General features: G+C 43.1%; 1 long non-coding RNA gene across 2 annotated transcripts in view; it reads right to left on the bottom strand.

Moving 5' to 3' along the window:
• Window positions 1-687: 687 nt before the first annotated feature.
• The window catches only part of LOC103346799 (uncharacterized), a 57,467-nt gene continuing 36,223 nt past the window's right edge, over window positions 688-21,931 (bottom strand). Inside the window, exons 4-7 of one of the 2 annotated variants that reach the window (XR_007915181.2) lie at window positions 9,160-9,290; window positions 8,798-8,879; window positions 4,860-4,941; window positions 688-963 (exon numbers count right to left, since the gene is read on the bottom strand). This is a non-coding gene — a long non-coding RNA (uncharacterized lncRNA). The remainder of the gene's footprint in view (window positions 964-4,859; window positions 4,942-8,797; window positions 8,880-9,159; window positions 9,291-21,931) is intronic. The other variant, XR_007915180.2, reaches the window with a different exon arrangement.

Raw genomic sequence — 21,931 nt, forward strand, 5'->3', positions numbered from 1 at the left:
CAAGGCAATATATCATATAATTTTATTAATTATAAAAGCTTTGTTTTCCATGATCAGGGTGAACAAATGGTTCAGGGAGGTCAATAGAAAAAGGATTCCATTGGAAATATTAGGTTATTTGAGAATCAAAGAGTCTATCTATATTCTTTCTACTGGGAGCTGTGGACAGTGGGGTAATGGAGAAAGATGGAAATGTTGATGGCTAGGAACTTGGAGTGGAAGCCTGAAGGCAGTATTAGAAGAGAATATTGGCCGACACCGTGGCTTAACAGGCTAATCCTCCACCTAGCGGCGCTGGCACACCGGGTTCTAGTCCCAGTCGGGGCACCAGATTCTGTCCCAGTTGCCCCTCTTCCAGGCCAGCTCTCTGCTGTGGCCAGGGAGTGCAGTGGAGGATGGCCCAAGTGCTTGGGCCCTGCACCCTATGGGAGACCAGGAGAGGCACCTGGCTCCTGCCTTCGGATTGGCGTGGTGCACCGGCCGCAGCGCACCGGCCGCGGTAGCCATTGGAGGGTGAACCAACAGCAAAAGGAAGACCTTTCTCTCTCTCTCTCTCACTGTCCACTCTGCCTGTCAAAAAAAAAAAAAAAAAAAAGAGAGAGAGAGAGAGAGAGAGAGAGAGAGAGAGAGAGAATATTGCTCAGAGGGACCTGAGAGGGCTTGGGATTGGCACAAAGTCCAGGTCGCATGGTAGAAGGACAGTGGGCTCTGGGAGAGGCAGACAAGTCATTCTCAATTTCCACTGTCAAGACCAGAAGAAGAGGCCCATGATGCACACACAACAAATACAAGACAACAAGCAATATCTACTGTTATTGCTATCTGGCTATGAGGTGCCGTGGTGCATGATACAGACTGCAGAACTATTTGAAACTGCCAGGTTCGAAATTCTAGCTCCACCGCCTCCTTGGACAAATGACTAGATCTTTTCCATCACTCTGTTTCCCCGTGGCTGCCGTGGGACTGTAAAATCAAGGCCATAACAAGGATTAAATGAGTTAACATTTGTAAAGCACTGAGCTCATATTACTGCTATTAATATTATTATTATTATCATGTAATGTAGAGCTAAATAGATGATGCATCATATTTACCATTAATTTTGTGCTCTATCCCAGTGTAGAGTTCTGTTTACATAGGGAGTCTACACATTGAGCAGAGCAGACACTGGGCCTTTACTTATATTTTCTGTGAAATTTAATATCTTAGAGTCTAAGTTTTGCTGGTGTCTAAATGTTGGGAGCATGGATTTCGCTATGAAAGGGCAGATGATTTTTTTCATTTACTATCTATTTTAATGTTTCTTGATGTCCTTTTTATAGTCATTCAACAAGCATTTACAGAGTAGCTGCTGTGTGCCAGATTTGTGAGCCACCAAGATTCCCACCCTCCTGAAAGATTTCTAAAACCCAAACCAAAATCTGGTACCTTATACTTTTATACACAATATATCCTATTTCTTAAAAAAGGGTGTATTTTATTTATTTGAAAAGCAGAGTTACACAGAGAGAGAGAGAGAGAGAGAGAGGTCTCCCACCCACTGGTTCACTCTCTAAATTGCTTCAATGATCAAGGCTGGGCCAGGCCAGAGCCAGGAGCCAGCAGCCTTTTGTGGGTCTGTCACATGGTTTCAGGGGACCCAGGACTTGCACCATTTTCTGCTGCTTTCCCAGGCATATTAGCAGGGAGCTGGATAGGAAGTGGAGCTTAAACTGGAGCCCATATGGTATGCTGGCATTGCAGGTGGTGGCTTTACCAGTTACGGTTGGGTCTCCCACTGCATAGAAGGATTCTGAAAACCAAAAAACAACAAACAAAAACCCCAACTATCTCAAAAGATAGATAAGATGCAAATGTCGAAATTCCCCGCTTCCAAAATTATGTGAAGATATGCAGTGAACAAAACTAAATCTTTCTGTTGTATTTTGCATCATAAAATTCCCCTAAATGTAGACATTCTCACTGCACATAGATTCAGGATATACTGGGGAAAGGGAAACACCAAAAAAGAGGAGGATCAAAACAATAAGAGCAAAAACAACCCCAAAAGATGACTTAATGCAGTAACTAAGTCAAATTGTAGCAAATACCTAAGATTTAACATTGATTGCACATAAGAATTAATCATTGTACTGACGTCCAGTGTTCCTGGGTAAAATTCATTAAAAATCATGAGAAGTAAACAACTGAACGCTATGTGGTGCTGATAATCTAAGCACTGTCTACATTCAGTCTTACTTCATCTTCACAGGACTGAGAGAGTGAGCATCTTTCCTTGGGCTGTGGGAGAGAGGGTGTAAACTTGCCCTATCTGGTTTCAGAGCCTAAACATGTTTTTAACAAATGCGATTCATTCTCTGGTTATTACTGAACATCTTTGTTTAGTTTATTTCAATTAAATGCAGAGAATAGTAATAAAGTGCCAACCCTATGCAAAGGCAACATAGTAGTAGAAAAAAATGATGCTGGGGAAAAGCAGTATGTATGTTAGGATACGGACCAACACGGCAGAACATATCAATGCCTGCAGGCTGGGCATTTTCATAGGGACAAAACAGACTTAGCCTGAAATGAGTTAACATAAGTTGTGGGAAAACTTACCTAAGGCATTTGTCTCTGTAGTTCGCAGTGAGAACAAAATTTTCAGCTGAACTAAGCAAGGGCTCAAGAATCCACCCCTTGGTGTGCTCCAACTGGCAGATATGGAGAATTGTTTTCAACTGGGACAGAAGTAACATTTGGACAGAACCAAAATTTGTAAGTGTGTTTTAAAAAAGTGAAATCAAAGGCCAAGCAAATGTTATCCGGTCCCCAAGTTGGCATTGTAGCATGATGAGGTTTTTTTTTTATATGCTACTCTAATCACAGGCTTGGTTAAGGGTAATAAAGGATATTGAGATAATATTTAGTCATGAGTTGATTCATCTATATTTAATTAGGAGGTCAAGTAACATTCAGAGATGTTAAATTAGATAAGTGCATGCATGTGGTTAAGCATAGCTATCATTAGATTATTGCTCTAAGATTATGACTTTTTCCCTAAAAAATTTTCATTTTGTCTTTTTCAAAAAATGCATTTATTTATTTATTCATTTATTTATTTGAAAGGCAGAACATCAGAGAGAGGAGAAATGGGAGGAGCAGGAAAAGGTTTTTTTTTTTCTTAACATTTATTTAATTATTTGAAAGACACAGATGCAGAGGGAGAGAGAGGAAGAGAGAATGGGGGGCGGGGATAGATCTTCCATGTACTGGTTCATTCCCCAGATGGCTGCAACAGCTGGAGCTGAGCTGATCCAAAGCCAGGAGCTGGGAGCATCAGTGCCCATATGGGATACCAGCACGACAGGCAGCAGCCCTACCCACAACCCACAGCACCTGCCCCCAAAAGAGGTATTTTACAACCTCTAGCTTACTCCCCAGGATCCAGGCACTACCTCCAAGTCTTCCATTGGGTGTCAGGGGCCCAAGTATTTGAGCCATCTTCCTCTGCCTTCCCAGGTGCATTAGCAGGGAGTTGGATGATAAGCAGAGTAGTTAGGATTGGAACTGACACTCTGATTTGGGATGTCAGCATCATACGTGGAGGCCCAAGTATATCTACCATTCTACTTTTGATTTTAACTTAGTTTGACATTTTGCTAACTTGTATATTAGGCATTTAAGATCATCTATAGAATTCCAAGTCATATATCCCTATACTCTAAGCAAAATAAAAATTCTAAGATATGTTATATCTAAGGAAAACAGATTTATAGATGTGCAAGTGTTCTAAATAAAACTATAAATCATGAATATTTTCTACAGGGTTTAAATAGTTCATTTAAAGAAACTTTTGAAGCACAGAAAAGTCAGGTGCATTTTTATTTCTATTAAAATGAGAATTAAGGGGCTGGCACTGTGGCGTAATGGGTAAAGCCGCCGCCTGCAGTGCCAACATCCCATATGGCACTGGTTCAAGTCTCAGCTGCTCCATTTCTGATCTAGCTCTTTTGGCCTGGGAAAGCAGTAGAAGATGGTTCAAGTCTTTGGGCCCCTGCACCCACGTGGGAGACCCAGAAGAAGCTCCCTGGCTCCTGGCTTTGGATCAGCATGGCTTTGGATTGGCACAGCTCCAGCCATTGTGGCCATCTGGGGAGTGAACCAGAGAATGGAAGACCTTTCTCTCTGTCTGTCTCTTTCTCTCTCTCTCTCTCTCTCTCTTTCTCTTTGCCTCTGCTCTCGTAACTCTGCCTTTCAAATAAATAAATAAATCTTAAAAAATTAAAAATGATACTTGAAATTCTATGGAAATTGAATTGGACAGAACCCAGGTCTGATTTGCCATCTGTACCGCTCTGCTTTGGGGGATATGTCTGACCAAGTAGGGAACTTCCTTCTTTGGTCACCCTCACCCAGCAAACCCAATCCAAACCTGTGGAAGAAAAGCAATTAGATATTCTAAGCAAGGATAATAACAGTATCGATAGTCAGTTTCTATGGTATTATCAGCTACCTGGTCAAGGAAAATGCTGCAGTGCAGGAATGTAGCATTACCAGGCAGCCTATCACACCTTGCTTCTTTGCCCTGTGCAGGGTTTTAAAAGAGCTCAAACCATGCTCACCTTTATTTTTTCCCCTTAAATAAAAGGAAGGCAAGCTGCCCATAAAGACCTGATGATAAGCAAACGAGCGTCTTTATGGCTGTAAAGATGTATTGTGAGACTTTGCAAAAAAACAGGAGACCAGCAAAGCGCTCAGGAGTAATTAGACGTAATCTGATGCACGCAACCTCGTAAGGCAGGAAGAGCTAATTACAATTACAATACACCGTGCTTGAAACATATTTATTGTGCGTATTTTTAAGATGTTTGCTTCACCTGAAGAAAAGGACGACGAAAGCATTTCCATGTAATCAAAACAGAGATCATCTTCTTCTACCCACTCCATTTATGTCAATTTCTAAAGTTCAAGGTAGAAATATTTTAATCCACATTAGACTCTGGAATTCCTACGTGTTTAAAAGTAGCATTGCTGAAGACAAAACACATATCCAGCCCTACCGTGCCCCCTACATACACACACTCACACATGCAAGACAGGATGCAATGCAATCATTTTGGCAGCATAAATTAAGCGTAGTTTCCTTGAGAAAGGGCATCCATGGAAGTATATATTCACTAAAAGATTAAGTAAGTATTTAATCCTCAAAACCGAAGCAAACAGCAAAGGTCCAGCAGAACTTCGCCAGTCCACCTTTGTAAGGGCTGCTTCATGTGGCACTGTCATTGCAATCATCAGAATAACACCAGCTGGAACCAAGATCTACGTGGTGACTTAAAGGAGAAAGATGGAGGTGTATTAACACTATTCCATTTATTCAAGTTTAACTTTGAGTTACTATTGTGCATTGTAAAGCAGAACAAAACCAAACACACACACATACACACACACACACACACATAGTAACCCTTCCATCCTGAATCCCAATCTACCCAGAGCAGGATTTTTAGGTCATAGAGAAGATAATCTGAAATTAAAATGTATATAGAGGGGCCAATGCAGTGGCATAGCAGGTAAAGCCGCTGCTGGCAGTACTGGCATCCCATAGGGGCTGCTCCACTCCTGATCAAGCTCTCAGCTATGGCCTGGAAAAGCAGTGGAAGATAGGTGAAGTCCTTGAGTCCTTGCATCCACATGGGAGACCCAGAAGAAGCTCCAGGCTCTTGGCTTCGGATCAACCCAGCTCCAGCCATTGTGGACATTTGGGGAGTGAATCAGCGGATGGAACACATTTCTCTCTCTCTTTATGCCTCTGCCTCTCAAATAAATAAATAAATACAAAAAAGCATATTAGAGGTATGTCTGCATGGAAAGAAACATAACATATGTAGGGCTCAGTACTATTTGCAGTTTCTGGCATTCACTGGGAATGGCATGGAAAGCCAAAACACTCTGGCAAAAAAAACAAAACAAAAAAAACAAAAAAACCCACCTAAATGAAAGATCTCCGCAAGTGAGATCCCAGTGAAAAGAACATGTCATCAGCCAGTGCCGCGGCTCACTAGGCTAATCCTCCGCCTTGTGGCGCCAGCACACCGGGTTCTAGTCCTGGTCGGGGTGCTGGATTATGTCCCGGTTGCCCCTCTTCCAGGCCAGCTCTCTGCTGTGGCCAGGGAGTGCAGTGGAGGATGGCCCAAGTGCTTGGGCCCTGCACCCCATGGGAGACCAGGAGAAGTACCTGGCTCCTGCCATTGGATCAGGGCGGTGCGCCGGCCACAGTACACCGGCCGCGGCAGCCATTGGAGGGTGAACCAACGGCAAAGGAAGACCTTTCTCTCTGTCTCTCTGTCTCACTGTCCACTCTGCCTGAAAAAAAAAATATCCTTTAAATTCTAAGTTTGGGGGCAGGCACCATGGCTCACTTGGTTAATCCTCTGCCTACGGTGCCTGCATCCCATATGGGTGCTGATTCTAGTCCCAGCTGCTCCTCTGCCAGTCTAGCTCTCTGCCATGACCTGGGTAGGCAGTGGAGGATGACCCAGGTGCTTGGGTCCCTGCACTTGCATGGGAGACCGGGACAAAGCACCGGCTCCTGGCTTTGAATTGGCGCAGCGCCGGCCGTGGCGGCCATTTGGGGAGTGAACCAACAGAAGGAAGACCTTTCTCTCTATCTCTCTCTCACTGTCTATAACTCTACCTGTCAAATAAAAAATAAATAAATAAAATTATAAAAAAATTAAAAAAATAAATTCTAAGTTTGGGGGCCAGTGCTGTGGCACAGAAGGGTAAGCTGCCACCTGCCGTGCTGGCATCCTTGGTGGGTGCCAGTTCAAGTCCTGGCTGCTCTTCTTCTGATCAGCTCCCTGTTAAGGAGCCTGGGAAAAGCACAGAAAATGGTCCAAGTCCTTGGGCCCTTGCACCCTTGTGGGAAACTTGGAAGAAGCTCCTTGCTTCTGGCTTTGGCCTGGCCCAGCACCAGCTGTTGAGGCCACTTGGGGCATGAACCAGCAAATGAAAGGTCTCTCTCTCTCTCTCTCTCCTTCTCTCTATATCTCTACCTTTCAAATAAATAAATAAATAAATATTTTTTAAAAATTCTAAGTTTGAGGGCCAGTACTGTGGCATGGCAGGTAGAGCACACTGCATGCTGCAGTGTCAGCATCCCATATGGGCACTGGATCTAGACTTGGCTGCTTCACTTCCAATCCAGCTCTCTTGCTATGGCCTGGGAGAGCGGTAGAAGATGGCCCAAGTCCTTGGGCCCCTGCACCCATGTGGGAGACCTGGAAGAAGCTCCTGGCTCCTGGCTCCTGGCTTTGGAGTGGCCCAGCTCTAGCCATTGAGGCCATTTGGAAAGTGAACCAGCAGATGGAAGACCTCTCTCTCTGTCTCTCCTTTCTGTAACTCTGCCTTTCAAAATATAAATAAATAATAAATCTTTAAAAAAATGTAGGTAGAAGGAAAAGAAATGTAAAAGAATTAAAGGGGTAATTGTATCTATAAGAATTCTACGGCAATGCATTTGTTTCTCTTTAGGGCATGGCACGCCGCTAGAGCTCAGCGGGCATGGTGATTACTTTGCACATCTCCAGCAGTGCACAAGACAGAGGAGTGTGCATGCAATGGGCACTTAGGGAGCAGTCCGTCGGCTCCACCTGGAGTGATAGCAGTGATCTCTGTGGTGCCTGGCGCTGGCAGCACATGGGTTGAGGACTTCTTTGTACAGTTAGGAGGAGAGGGCATACTCTTGGCAGGGACAGCCTTTTCTGTGCTGTAGATTCAGTCCTGTCCGTGGCCTGAGTTCAAACCTGCTTCCTCCCTGGGGAGGGCAAATCGTTCGACACATGTTTAGTTTACAAATGCAGCTTTCAAAAAAATGTAGTTTGGGAATATGCTACGGTATTTCCTTACAGTGGAACCTATTCCTTGCCCCAAAGCTCTGTTAAGTGGAATTGAATGCACACATAACTATCTGCACACTGTTGCCAAGTGAGGATAATTTCAGTGTGTCCTTGTATGTTTTGGAGAAAATGCCAGCAATGTTGAAACAAGATGCTCCACAAAATTTGTGAGCCCATTATTACTCCAGGTTTCTTCTCATAGAAGATTTAAATTCAGAGCTCACTAAATTTACATTCTATTTGAAGGCGTGGATAAAAAACGGGCCTCTGAATACTATCTCTCAAGTTGATCAATTAATGAGCAAACGGATGCATACAATTTCTCCAAGTTTAAATTCTTAAAGATGTAAGTTGACATATGCTCGCATTTTTCCAATAAAGCATTGGTCAAGTTTATAACAACATCAAGAGAGGAAACAAAGATGTTTTTGAAAATACTATGAGCTTTATTAAAACAGAAGCCTCATTTATGTACGTGGTTGTTAAGTTCTTTTTGGTATTTATATTCTCCAAGTGTGAAAACTGTCGGAGCACATGCGAGTATCATGAATCGTGAGAAAAATGGGTTTTCTATAAAGCTCTGGGGTCACCTAAGTCAGTTTCAGGTCAAAAATGAAGCTTACAACAAATCCAAATTCAAACAGCCAAGCCAGGCTGCTGAAGGTACACGCTCACTGTGCGGGGCGTGCTCCCCACCTGTGTATTCCAAGTCTGCAGAGAACACATCAAAGAGAGAGCCAGACATGACCGCTGACACCAGAATTCTAGTTTTCTCACCAAAAGCCACATAAATGGGAGGTACTATAATGACACACACAAGCTCTCTGCCTTTCTCTCTGCATGTTCTCACAGTGAAAATAACACACGTATAATACGCCAACCTTGAGAGAGCACAAACTGCTGGGAAACATTACCTTCTGTGCTGCAGCGAATTCGTGAGTTTTCACCAGCTGCCTGGATCTGTCCGGACATGTTCGAGCGCTCATCCCGTTAAGACTGGCAATTAAACACAGTGTTACAGCTAGGAGACCCCAAATTTCATTCCATCTTTCTCTCCTGTTTTCAGAGCTCAATTGATTTTTCTCCCACTTAAAAAAAAATGCTTGCGTACATAGAGCTGGTTGTCTATGTGTGTGTGCGTGCTGCTGATATACCAAACAATAATGACAATCTTATGATCATAAAGTATGGGTTCCCAACCATGAAACAAAATGAATTGTACAGACATACAAGTTCTCCATAGTTATTATAAACAACCATGTGTTTAAAAGCTCACCAACTTCAGCTGTTGTCAATTAACTGTCTTGCCGTGCCTGCCTAGGTTGGCACAAGTGGATCCTAGTTGGTTAGCCATCCGGTGTACCGAGAACTGGAACATGGGTTTGGAAGACTTGAAGGAGTAGTAATCTGGAAAGAAGATAAATAGAAATCAGCACACACAAGTCTTGCATGTGTATGAGGGAAATCTATGAAAGGTTATGAGCGTTTGAAAAGAGCCTTTTGAAAGGTTTGTTTATTTAAGACAATGCCGGGTTTGCTGAAATGAAAATGCATTTTAGCAAGGGGCTGATGGGAAACACAGACTGTCAGGGGAGCTGGAAATGGAGCAAGAATGACCAAAGTTGAGAGACCTAATGACTCGTGACATCTCCCCTTAAAAATAAACCTGAAAATGGGCAGGAAAGGATACATTGTAACATCCCTCACCGATTGGCAACTCAGATTTTGCTTTATTAGTGTGGACAAGTGAATTTTATGTGATAGTTTGTTGTATTTAAAGACAGTGTAAAACTCTCGTTGCAAACAGTTGTTTACAGTGCGTTTTTCAGCGCAGAGCTGTTTTAAAGCTCAATTGTGCATTTTGCAGATAAAGTGGGAAAACTAACTGAAGCCTGTATTGTAAGCAGTGGTTGCCGTGGAAACCCCAGTTTCAAGAGCTGGTTCTCCATTACCACTTAATTTAGGCTTCCTAATTGCATTCCACTAAATCGGTAGCGACAATATCTGCAGAGCAAAACTGCATGCCCAGTCTAGCGCAAACCTCTTTGAAACAGGCTTTTTGAAAGCCAGGAGCTATAAAAACTCAGCATGACGTGGAGCATATGAGAAACCTGTAGATCAAATGTACTACTGCCTGCTTTCTCATCCTTAGTAACTTCAGTGGGCTCCACACCAATCTATTAGTTCAGTCTACCTTAAAGACCATAACGCTCTGCCGTGTGGAAACTCATCTGTCCAGCAACACGTTGGTGCAAAATGGATTTAATTGTACTCCGACCCAGTATCATGTCCATCTTATTTTACTACCCACCAGCGGGTAGCCCGAGCCCAGTCGCACTTCTCTTGAACTGCCCCGGCTCCACAATACGAGCAGAACAATACTTTCTCAGTTCAAATTATTTGCCACTGTTGGGCTGAGCAGAGAGCTAGACCGCCCATATGTGACCTGAGGAAGAGGCTTGTCAGAACCACTAGACATGAAAGCCTTCCAATTATCGACCACACTGCCTTAATAGAGGAGGCAACGAATATGATAGTGTAAGTGAGGAGCTCTTCGTCACTGTCAGATTACCACTTGAGTTAAACTCTTGTAAATCAGTCACATTATGCCGCTGGTGGAGAAGTAAACACAGAGCGATTATGCTTAGGATTCCAGAGGGCTCTCTCCCTGCCAAAGGAGTTACAGTGGATGTCCTATGAATCTGGATCTTGTCGTGTTTATTATTTGGCAAACACCAACAAGGGGCGCGTTGGCAAAAAAAAAAAAAAAAAAAAAATCTAAGTTCCCTGACATGGGATCCAGAGGAGTGGGATGCATCTGCCTTTCGGGCGGCCAAGGAGGCATGCCAGTGTGTCTCCCTGGCTGGACACAGGCAGGCTTGGTGGGCATCCATGAGAGAGGAAGCCACCTAGCCCCTGATTGACAACAAATCCCACAATTCTTGTTTTCTTGTTCAACAAGGAACGCTTTCAAGCAAAATGCCTTGCTTTCTCAGAGCACAGGACTGGATGCCAATGCCCGGTGCAGCTCATCGTTTTGTCGCCTGGGTCCTGAGGATTTGGCATCTCTATTGTAGGCAGAGAGACTCCCTTTGCTCCGGAGAGACAAGTAAACAACTGCAGCGTTTTATCCTCTCCCTGGCACTGGGGCATGTTGCTAAAGCAGCCTGCAAACGGCTGCCAAGCACTCCACTATTGTCTTCTATCTCCCAAGGTTTTCAATGCCCTTGCCCTCCCAACGGTGGGTCTTCTGCAGGAATGAATGAGGCATTTTCCAGGACAAGACTTTATGAATGAGGCGGACTGTGTATTACAAGGCAAGAGGCTCCTGTGCATTTCCTAGATTAAGCAAGCAAATGGGAAGGGCGTCCACCTCCCAGCTTTTGTAGTGATGTGGAGGAGAGAGGAAATCAACCTCACTGGTAAGCCCCTCTGTGGAGTCACAATACAAAGAGGAGGTGGGAGCTTCAAAAGCCAGGCGCTTCAAAAACCCGGACAAGGCAGATTCTACTGTGGAAATAGTGTTCTTCCAAGGTGGTGGGGAGGGGCTCTTGCTGTCCTATAATTTTAATCTATAGGAAAATATAACCTGGCTGTAGGTGTGGTTGCTGCTAGGCAGTGGCTGGATTGCCTGTTCCCTTTGCAGTAAATGTGAGGATCCATGGATCTGTGATGGAGAATGCTATGATCCTGGGCACTAAGTTTGAGCAAAATTAAAAGTTAAAGTTCCAGAATTTCAGTTCCGCTCATAGCGCAGAGCAGATAAAAAAGCATCACATGTTCCATAACGACATTTCAGTAAACCACAGCACGCATGTACAATGGTGGTCCCACAAGATTATATTGTCTGGGAACATCATAGTGGTCTTAGTTTAAGTATACTCTACAGTGTTTGAACAAGGATGCAATCATCTAAAGATTTATTTATCAGAAGTATTGGGGTGGGATGTTTAGCTTAGCAGTTAAGAAGCCCACGTTCCACATTGGAGTGCCTGGGTTTGATTGCTTTTCTAGCTGTTGATTCCAGTTTCCTGCCAATGTAGACCTGGGGAGGCAGCAAGTGATGGACCAGGTAATTGGGTTTCTCCCTCCCATGTGGAAGACCTGGATTGAATTCCTGGCTCTCAGCTTCAGGTCATTTGAGGGTATTTGGGAAGTGTACCAGTGGATGGGAATGGTTTCTTTCTCAGACTCAGAAATAAGTAACTAAATAAGGAAAGAAAGAACAGATACTCTCATGGTTCAGTGATGACAACTGTGTTATTTTCCTGTCCCCTAGAGTTTGTAGAACTTCCCTACGGAGACCCTGGCTTTGGCTTCAGGGTGTGAATACTTTTCTGTTTCTTATGTTATTTTTCTATTGGTTTCCTCCTGACCACGGAAGGACAGAAGTTCATGAGTAGGTTTTACAGGATCACCTTTATATGGCTATCCTTCAATTAAGTAAGGAAAAGCTACTCATCTCCCTCCCCAGCTCTGGCCCCTTGCCGGGGTCCCTGCCTGTGAAACATTCCAGAAGCAGCTCCCAGAGGGGCCAGCAGGGAAAAGCAGAGGCAACTTTGTTGCAGCATCAGGTTCCTGCTAATTTCCTCTCACACTACCCTTGTGAAATCGCCTCTGATTTTATCTGTGTTCTCCCACTTTGCTGCTGCTTATCTCTGATCCACCTCATGAAACTAATAAAATAAAAGACTAATGTTTCCTTCCCATCCCGAATGATTCATTCCGATTCTAAAACTTCTTTGATCTCTTCTCCATTATTCTAAAACGAAACTCCAAATGTTGGAGCTTAAAACCGAGCCTTGTTTCAGGACCCAGCCCAGGTACCTCGTGGAAAGAAAATTGCAGCCGCCACCGAAAAAGATTACGACTGAATTACAAATCAGAGAGAGTTGCATAAATAGTTATGAGGGAAAATTGCAGGATAATGCTGCTGATAGAATCAATAACATCCTTGATAGTGATATACCCAGGGGTTCTATATATTATCTATCCGCCAAAATGTCAATATAATAAAACCAACAGAGGAATTTATATCAAGATCTATTCTCTGTTGATTCCCACGTGAATAATAAATCAAATTGGATACCTGAAAGATCTTCTTCTCTAATCGACTTGCTTAAGAAATTGGTTAAACTGGCCACAATGCTATTCCAACTAATAGATGTTTGGAAACATTTCTCTTTCCTTTAAAATTTACACTGCATTTTAGCATATGACCCATGATGGCAAAAAAAAAAAAAAAAAATCACACACTCTGTTAGTAATAAGGACTCATACCATCACATTTACTAAAGTATTGTATACTTACTTTATTTCTCTTGGAGTCCCGTGTTTAGGAAGGGACCAGGAGCACAAAGCCTTCCCTTTAAAATGTCGTTTGAGTAAGCAAATATATATTGATCAGATTTCCTTTATTTTTTTTTTAGCTATCTCTACTCATTTTCTCTTTTTTCATCCCCTCTGACATCCTTCAAATTAATTAGTGAAATTCTCATTAGATAGCTAGCAACTCTTATACATTTTTGTAGAAAACTTATGTAAGGCTTTTGTGATGCTCAAATGATGCCACACATGCGGCTTCCATGGATAGGTCTCATGGCTAAATCAGGTATCTTTGAAAGTGACAATAATTCTCCCAGCTCCCTTGGGAATTCTTGATGGAATATTCCCAGCACGAGCATGTTTTAATGTACATCTCTTTACAAAAAATGGATTTTAGAGCCCTGCGTTAAGGCTTGCTTGGATTAATTTTCAGTATAATAATATCCCAGGACAACAAACATTTTTCTTTTCTCTTTTTTAAACATGCCCTTCTACTATCTTTGTTTATTTTGCAGAGAAATTTGTCCTGATTTAAATAATAAAACAGCTATACTATTTGTCCTACATGTTTTAGGCATCAAAAATATTGTTAAAAGCAGCCTGGAGGGACCCCTTTGCACGTGGCCCTGGTTGAAGGGCTCACGGGGTGAAGCAGCCAGAGCCTGGTCTAGTGGGTGTAAGGTCTTCAACAGTTCAACTATTTTCTTGACACAAAACCTCAATACCAACCAACGCCACTGGGAGCAAAGGATGTTCGTGAAATCTCGTTTCCATGAGTTTAGATCTACTGCTCTGATTATTAGGAGACTTGTATTCTGCAGAGAATGGGCTACATAACTGGGGAAGTTCTGTGCCAAACAAAAACACAGGATACCCTGTAGAAATGGTATTAAGAATATTTTTATGACAGTAGCAGAGCATTTAACCAAGCATGGGCCTTTCTACGCATGGGCATTGTACTCCTTTGTGGCAGGCATTGGTCTGGTTTCAAGTCTTGGCTTTCTCCTTCACTAGTTGTATGATGCCGAGCAACTTAATCTGACTAAGCTTCTGGTTTCAGGTCTAGAGTGTGGTCTCTAAATTTCTTCACCTCACCCTTGTGTGATGGTTGTGTGAAAGGGCTTTGTAAATTTTAAAGCATGATGGCCGGCGCCGTGGCTCAATAGGCTAATCCTCCACCTTGCGGCGCCGGCACACCGGGTTCTAGTCCCGGTTGGGGCACCGGATTCTGTCCCGGTTGCCCCTCTTCCAGGCCAGCTCTCTGCTATGGCCAGGGAGTGCAGTGGAGGATGGCCCAGGTGCTTGGGCCCTGCACCCCATGGGAGACCAGGAAAAGCACCTGGATCCTGGCTCCTGCCATCGGATCAGCGCGGTGCGCCCGGCTGCAGCGGCGGCCATTGGAGGGTGAACCAACGGCAAAAGGAAGACCTTTCTCTCTCTGTCTCTCTCTCTCACTGTCCACTCTGCCTGTCAAAAAAAAAAAAAAAAAAAAAAAAATTTAAAGCATGATGTAATGTGTTGGAATATCCTTATTGTATCATTTTAAAATATTTTTATTTTTAATTGACATATAATATTGTGCATATTGATGGGGTAAAGTGGGGGCATTTCCACACACACACACACACACACGCGCGCACACACATATATATAGGGAGAGAGAGAGAGAGAGAATAATGATCAAATCAGGGTGAATGGCATATCCACAGCCTCAAATATTGATCATTTCTTTGTGTTGGAGACATTCAAAATCCTCTGTACTGGCTAATTTGAAATATAGGAATTGGATTAGGAGTGGGAGTGGAGAAAATGATGACATAACTGACATGGTGTTCACTTTTATTTCTCTGACTTTACTGTGAAATAATTTGATACTTCTCTTGGCCTCTAGGCTTGGGAGACACGAATGCACCCTTCTTTTCCTGTGTAATGCCAATAGCCACCACCTTCTGTGCATTTTTCTAGGCTTCTGTCCCCACTCATCATGGGGATCCAAGAGAGAGTCAGTTGCCCGAAGTTTATCACACTGAATTGGTGTTGTGCCTGTGCACATGCCATAATGAACTCCCTGTGAGCCACCTTTCTGAGCCCTAACAGGTTAAGTGTCTTGGCTTCCAGCCAAACCCTGATGAAGTCAAAAAAACATGGCTCCATTAATCCAGGCAAAGAAAAAGTTTGGCTAGCACAACAAGCTCCCAGTAGAGATGCGAAGCTCCAGGGACAGTTGGGGTCCAGGGACAGTTGGGGGCCCTTTCTGCAGGCCTCCAAAGCAGCCATCCTCCCTAAGTCTCCTTGAGGATGGATCTTCTGTTGCTTCTACTGTTAGGAACTGCCTGCTGAGACACTTGTGATTAGACTGGTGCATGACGTGTGGGCTGCAGGAAGCTCCCAGCTGAGAACAGTTCATGAGCTTAATTCTGTCCAAGTAGGAACTTCTCAGGCCTTTCCCCGAACCTTCCAGTGTGTAGACCTGGCCCTGGAACCAACCCTGGGGTAGCTTCCCAATGTCAAGTGTCTTGAAAACCCCTACGAACAGACAGTCCTATCAGCATATTAAATAAACATACCTTGGCAAGCTGCTATTATAAGCTGCTATGCCATAAGTAATAAAGGACCATTAAAATCAGAGAAGAAAAAGATGGACAATTTAATAGCAAAATGAGCAAAGGGTATCAGTGAGGAATTCATAGAAGAAAGTAAATGGACTGAAATAAGCCAAGAGGTACTCAGCCTCAGTCATAGGAAAATAAAGAGAGCACTTAGACACTTGACTGGCAAAAACTCATGCTTGTCAGCAGATTTCGTGGATGAGGCTGTGAGGGAACAGGCCTTATGATGCAGTGTTTGGGAAGATGTAAAATAATACAACCCCTGTGGCAGGCAATTAGGAAATATCTAGAAAAACTGTATACAATTGTACACGTGGATCCAGAGACTCATTTCTAGGGTTCTTTCCTCCACATACACTGCCAAAAATATAGTAAGGTATATATGTACTGAATTGCAGCATATTTGTATCAGTAAAAGATTGGAACCGGTGCCGCAGCTCACTAGGCTAATCCTCCACCTGCGGTGCCGGTACCCGGGGTTCTAGTCCTGGTTGGGGAGCCGGATCCTGTCCTGGTTGCTCCTATGCCAGTTCAGCTCTCTGCTGTGGCCTGGGAGTGCAGTGTGCTTTGGCCCTTCACCCGCATGGGAGACCAGGAGGAAACATCGGGCTCCTGGTTTCAGATCGACGCAGTGCCAGCTGTAGCGGCCATTTTGGGGGTGAACCAACGGAAGGAAAACCTTTCTCTCTGTTTCTCTCTCTCACTGTCTAACTCTGCCTGTCCAAAAAAAAAAAAAAAAAGATCGGAAACAACCAAGGTGTCCCCATCAATAGCATCAATTGTGAGCTGGAGTTCTAAGCAATAGAGCAACCAAATAAGGGAATTCTGTACCCCTAAGAGAAACAAGGCATCATGAGGAAAATCTCCACACATGGATAGGGAGCGTTCTTCAGTGTATATTATGGTTTGAAAGCAAGACAATGTAGAACACAGGCCTTTTATGTAAGAAAGAGAGGTGGCATAAATACATGTACCTATTTGCTTATTTTTCAAAAAGCAGCACTGGAGAGAGAAATAAAAAAGTACAAATCATTACCTATAGGAAAGTGCAGGAGGGACAGATGGAAATGAGACTTCTCGGAATCATGTCAACATGTTGCACATTCAAAAATATGCCATTTACATTTCAAAATATGCTGAGATGAATGAACCTGCTCTCTATCAATTTGGTGACATTATCACAGAGAGAAAATAATTGTTTCAAGCGACTTTCGATGCCATCGTTTAACTTGTGCATCTGGGAGGAATATTTTGTAAGGACAAATAGAGTTGCAACATTGTGTTAGGCTTGAGTTGATGAATAGTAGTCTGTGAATGTTATGTTCTCATTGAAATGATCCAGTTCTGTGATAGGAAATACACACATGAGCTGGACATTTCTGTGTGTGAGAAAGCCAGGCGGCAATGAATGACTGGTGGGCTAATATCATAATGACACACTAGACATGTGAAGGGGCACCACTGGCCAAAGAGGCAGCACGCTGAGCATCAAAAAATGGCTAATCAATTGAAATTCACTAAATTGGAATGCTCAGTGATGCTAAGAGGGTGAATTTAAACACAATAACAAAACCAAAGTACACAAGTGCACAAAAAACAAACCAATTCATTGACAACCGTCGGAGATAAGTAAGACTTCAACTTCTTTGTCTGGGGGGAGGCTTTTGGCCTGGTGCTTAAGAAGTCAGCTAGGAGGCCCATGTCCTGCATCTGAGTGGATCCCACTCCTTAAATGGGACACCTGGATTGAGTTCCTGGCTCCTGGCTTTACCCTGTTCCTGGCACGCCACCTAATCCATTCACCTGGCCAATTGTGAGTATTTGGGGAATGAATCGAGAATGAGAACTAACTCTATGTCTGTCTGTCTCTGTCTCTCTGTATGTATGCTTCCCAACACAAAAAAATCATTTGTCTGAATATTGACAATTGAAGGAAAGGAATCAAGCATCTATCTTGCCTTTGCCTACAAATGTAGAAGCCCAAGTTGATGAAGGAAAAATCTGGACAAAAAAGGTAGGAAAGTCAACTGACTTAAAAGTCTCCATTTCATAACATACGATAGATGATGAAACTCAAGAATGGAGGAAATCTTTAGGTATGTATGCCAGGAACTTCACAGTGCAAGGATTAGCTTGTCACTTCCAGCCAGAGGCACTTTATTTATTTTTTAAGAGATTTGTTTATTTATTTGAAAGGCAGAGTTACAGAGAGGCAGAGAGGCAGAGGCAGAGAGAATGAGAGGTCTTCCATCCGCTGGTTCACTCCCCAAATGGCCACAACCACCAGAGCTGGGCCAATCTGAAGCCAGGAGCCAGGAGCTTCGTCTGGGCCTCCCACAAGGGTGCAGGAGCCCAAGGACTTGGGCCATCTTCCATTGCTTTCTCAGACCATAGCAGAGAGCTGGATTGGCAGTAGCACAGCTGGGTATTGAACCAGTGCCCATATGGGATGCTAGCACTGCAGGCGGCGGCTTTTACTCGCTATGCCACAGTGCCAGCCCCAGCAAGGGCCACTTTAACTCTGCACATCTTTCTTGTGGCCAGGACAGCAAGAGACAGAGTGTATTTTGTGACTTGTTCTGGCCAATAGGATGATGTGAAAGTGATGCTTTCTGTCCACAGGCTGTGTCTTAAGAGCTACAACTTCCACTTTTGTCACTTAGAACACTCCTTCTTTTTTTTTTTTTCTAAGATTTATTTATTTGAAAGGCAGAATTACAGAGAGAAGGAGAATGACTTGCAGGGGGGCCTGCAAGTGCACAGGGATTTGCTCACCTGTCTGGCTTCTCAGTGCTCATCCACATGGCCTCACAGCATGAAGGTGTCTGCCACAGGATAACTGGTATTAAGGAGGGATTGTTCTGGGGCCACTGTTGTGGTATAGCAGGTTAAGCTACCTCCCGAAATGCATGCTTCCCAAATGGGCACAGGTTCGTGTCTGGCTACTCCATTTCTGATCCAGCTCCTGTCTAATGCTCCTGGGAAAGCAGCAGAAGATGGCCCAGGTGCATGGGCCCCTGCCACCCATGTGGGGGACCTGCATGGAGTTTTAGGCTCCTGGCTTCAGCCTGACTCATCCCTGGCTCTTGCAATTGTTTGGGGAGTGAACAGTGGATGGACAATCTCTCTCTCTCTCTCTCTCTCTCTCTCTTTCTCTCTCTCTCTCATTCTGCTTCTCAAATAGATAAATAAATAAACATCTTTTAAAAAAGAAATACAACTTAAAGGACATTGGGAAGAAGTGACCAGATTAATTCAAGGAGCTACTTCTCCAGGACAACCAACCTGGCTGATGTTCAAAAAGCCAATGACATAAAAAAGGGAAAAAGGGCAGCCCTGGATTCAGTGAAATTTAGGTCACCAACCATGAACTATGTGATTCCAGTTTGTATATGATTCATATAGGCCAACTGGAAGGGATAAAGTGACCCTCTCGGGGAGATTTGAATATGGAATGAGTGTCATGCCACCAAGCAATTATTAAGGATTTAATAATTTCATATTAGCTATGTAAATAAAGCTTTCTATGTTTTAAAATAATATTCTTTAACTATTTATTTATTTATTTTCATGTTATATAACATGCAGAGAGATAGATTTTTCACCCCTGGTTCAATCCCATATACCATTTGGTTGTGACTTCCTTCTCTGTGTCTTCATTTATAAGGTGAAGATAAAATTAATATCTCCTATTTGTAATCTACATTCATAATTGTGTTACTTACAATAGCCAAAAAATGAAAGCAACCCAAGTGTCCACTGATGAATGAAAGGATAAAAGAAGTATGTTATAGTCACACAACAGAATATGATTCAGTCTTAAAAAGGAAGGAGGTTCTGACAAATGCTACATCATGAATGACCCTTGAAGACATCATGCTGAGTGGAATAAGCCAGTCACAAAAAAGCAAATCATGTATGATTTCATTTATGGGACGACCATAAATTTGTTAAATTCATAGAGGCTGAAAATAGAATGGTTGGGGTGTAGACTCTCAGGTAAGGTGAAGAGGTCTGGATTTGGAGGGTGGTGATGGTTGCACAGCTCTGTGAAGGTACAAAATGTCACTTGACACTTTCAATCAGCTAAGTGGAATATTTTTTACAATAAGTGTATTTTACAACTATTCTAAAAAGAATACTTAAAATCTGGAAGAAAATCAACTGTAAGAGCTGTTGTACAGTGTTGTTTTAAGAAACATTTGAAGCTACCATCTAGAGATGTGCAGATAGGTGTGTTATACATGAAAATATTCCACAAAGGATAGCTACTACCATTGTGATTGATGTCCAGTACTGTCACTTCCTTTCCAAAGATATGGTGTTGATGAAACAAACCAATGCAGTCTATCACTGGGGCTTTTTTCATGGGCTGGGGCCCAGACTCATCAGAAATAATTATGAAAATTATGACCCTTGTCCTAGGAACAATTTTGGTGTGTTCTCTGTGTGTGTGTGTGTGTTTATCTCTGTCATTCTCTCTCCCCCCATATCTCTATCTCATTGTCTCTTTGTCACTCTTGCACCAAACAACAATTTCACGTGCCTTTTGCATGCTTTGTCTGGCTCTCTTCACTGGAAATCAGAAGCCATGGACCCTGGTCAAGAATCTCTGCTTTCACCTATTAGTGATTGTTGACATACAAGCTGCTATGGGAAAATCATTTCTGTTTTAATGGAGGCTTTATGTACACAAGCCATTACACAAAGAATTGATATGAATGATGGAGCCATTTTTAAAAATTGTGATCAAATATACATAACATCAAGTTTATCATCTTAACTAGGCTTTAGTGTAAAGTCCCAGTGTCATTAAGCACATTCATATTTTTTGGGGAACCATCACCACTGTCTGTCTCCAAAGCTTCTTTATCTTCCCAAACTAAAAAACCATAGCCATTGAACACTAACCCGCAGCCCCTGGCAACTGCTACCCTACTTTCTCTCTCTATGAATTTGATTATTCGGGGAACCCCATCCATGCTCATCATTTCAGGCTGCTATAACGTCACCATGGATCAGGAGAGTTAAACAACGGAAATTTATTTCTTATAGCTCTGGAGGCTGGGAAGTCTGAGATTAGGGTGCCAGCCTGGTTCAGTGCTGGTGAGGGCTCTGTTCCTGGTTTTCACTTGGTCATCCTCCTGTCTTGTCCTCCCATGGCAGAGATTAGAGTGAGGAAGCAAGTTCTGTCTTTGCTGATACTGGTATTAACCTCATTGTGGTTCTCCCACATCACAACCACATCCCCTCCCAGGGGCCCCATCACATTAGGCTGAGGACCTCAACCTAAGCATTTGCTGGGGCGAGGGCACAGCCTTTCAGTACATACCATCACAGCAGTGGAATCATGCAATACATGGCCTTTTTTGTCTAGCTTATTTCACTTAAAATAATGCCTTTAAGGTTCATTCATGGTGTAATATGTCAGAATTTCATCTTTTTGAAGGCTGAATAATATCTAGAATAGTGGAATCTTGATCTGATGCTAGCTCTGAGGAGGTGGTGTCAGAGTTGGGTGTAGTTTGGGGTCTTTTTGGGGAAGGGTACCTTCTTCTGTTTTTAAATTGCACTGTGGAATCAGTTTGCTTATTTTGCAGCTCCCTGAAGCCAGGCTGGGCTTTGTGTTCAGAAACCACCATGCATAGGGTTTATGGGCCATACAAGTGGGACAAATTCACAAGGGGTCTTTGAAAATAGCCTAGATTTTTTTTAACCACTGTGAAGAGTTCCTTCAAGACTGCCCCAATGGCTATGGAGAGCCTCCCAAAGGCAACACCTGGTTCCCACTTCCTAGCTTTTCATTTTATGCCTGCATTTTCTTGGCATTCAATAAGCTCACACACAGTTTAAGATGATTTCTGGTCGTGAGAGCAAATATGTACTAGTTTATTAGCCAAATGAAAGGAAAACAAAACATGACCTTCCAGGGCTGAGCCCATTGTCTAGGATGTGAGTTTCAGGGACATAAACCCTTCCACAAGGAAATCTGAATCGGTTGGGTAAGGGCCTGAATGTCTAAATCCTGAAGGGATTTTCCCATCTCTCCCTACACTGCTAATATTTAAGAAAAACAATGATGTGTGTGGAACCCAGTGAGATTAGACTAAACCC

This window comes from Oryctolagus cuniculus, chromosome 2, assembly GCF_964237555.1.
Source record: "Oryctolagus cuniculus chromosome 2, mOryCun1.1, whole genome shotgun sequence".
NCBI classification, from domain to species: Eukaryota; Metazoa; Chordata; class Mammalia; order Lagomorpha; family Leporidae; genus Oryctolagus; species Oryctolagus cuniculus.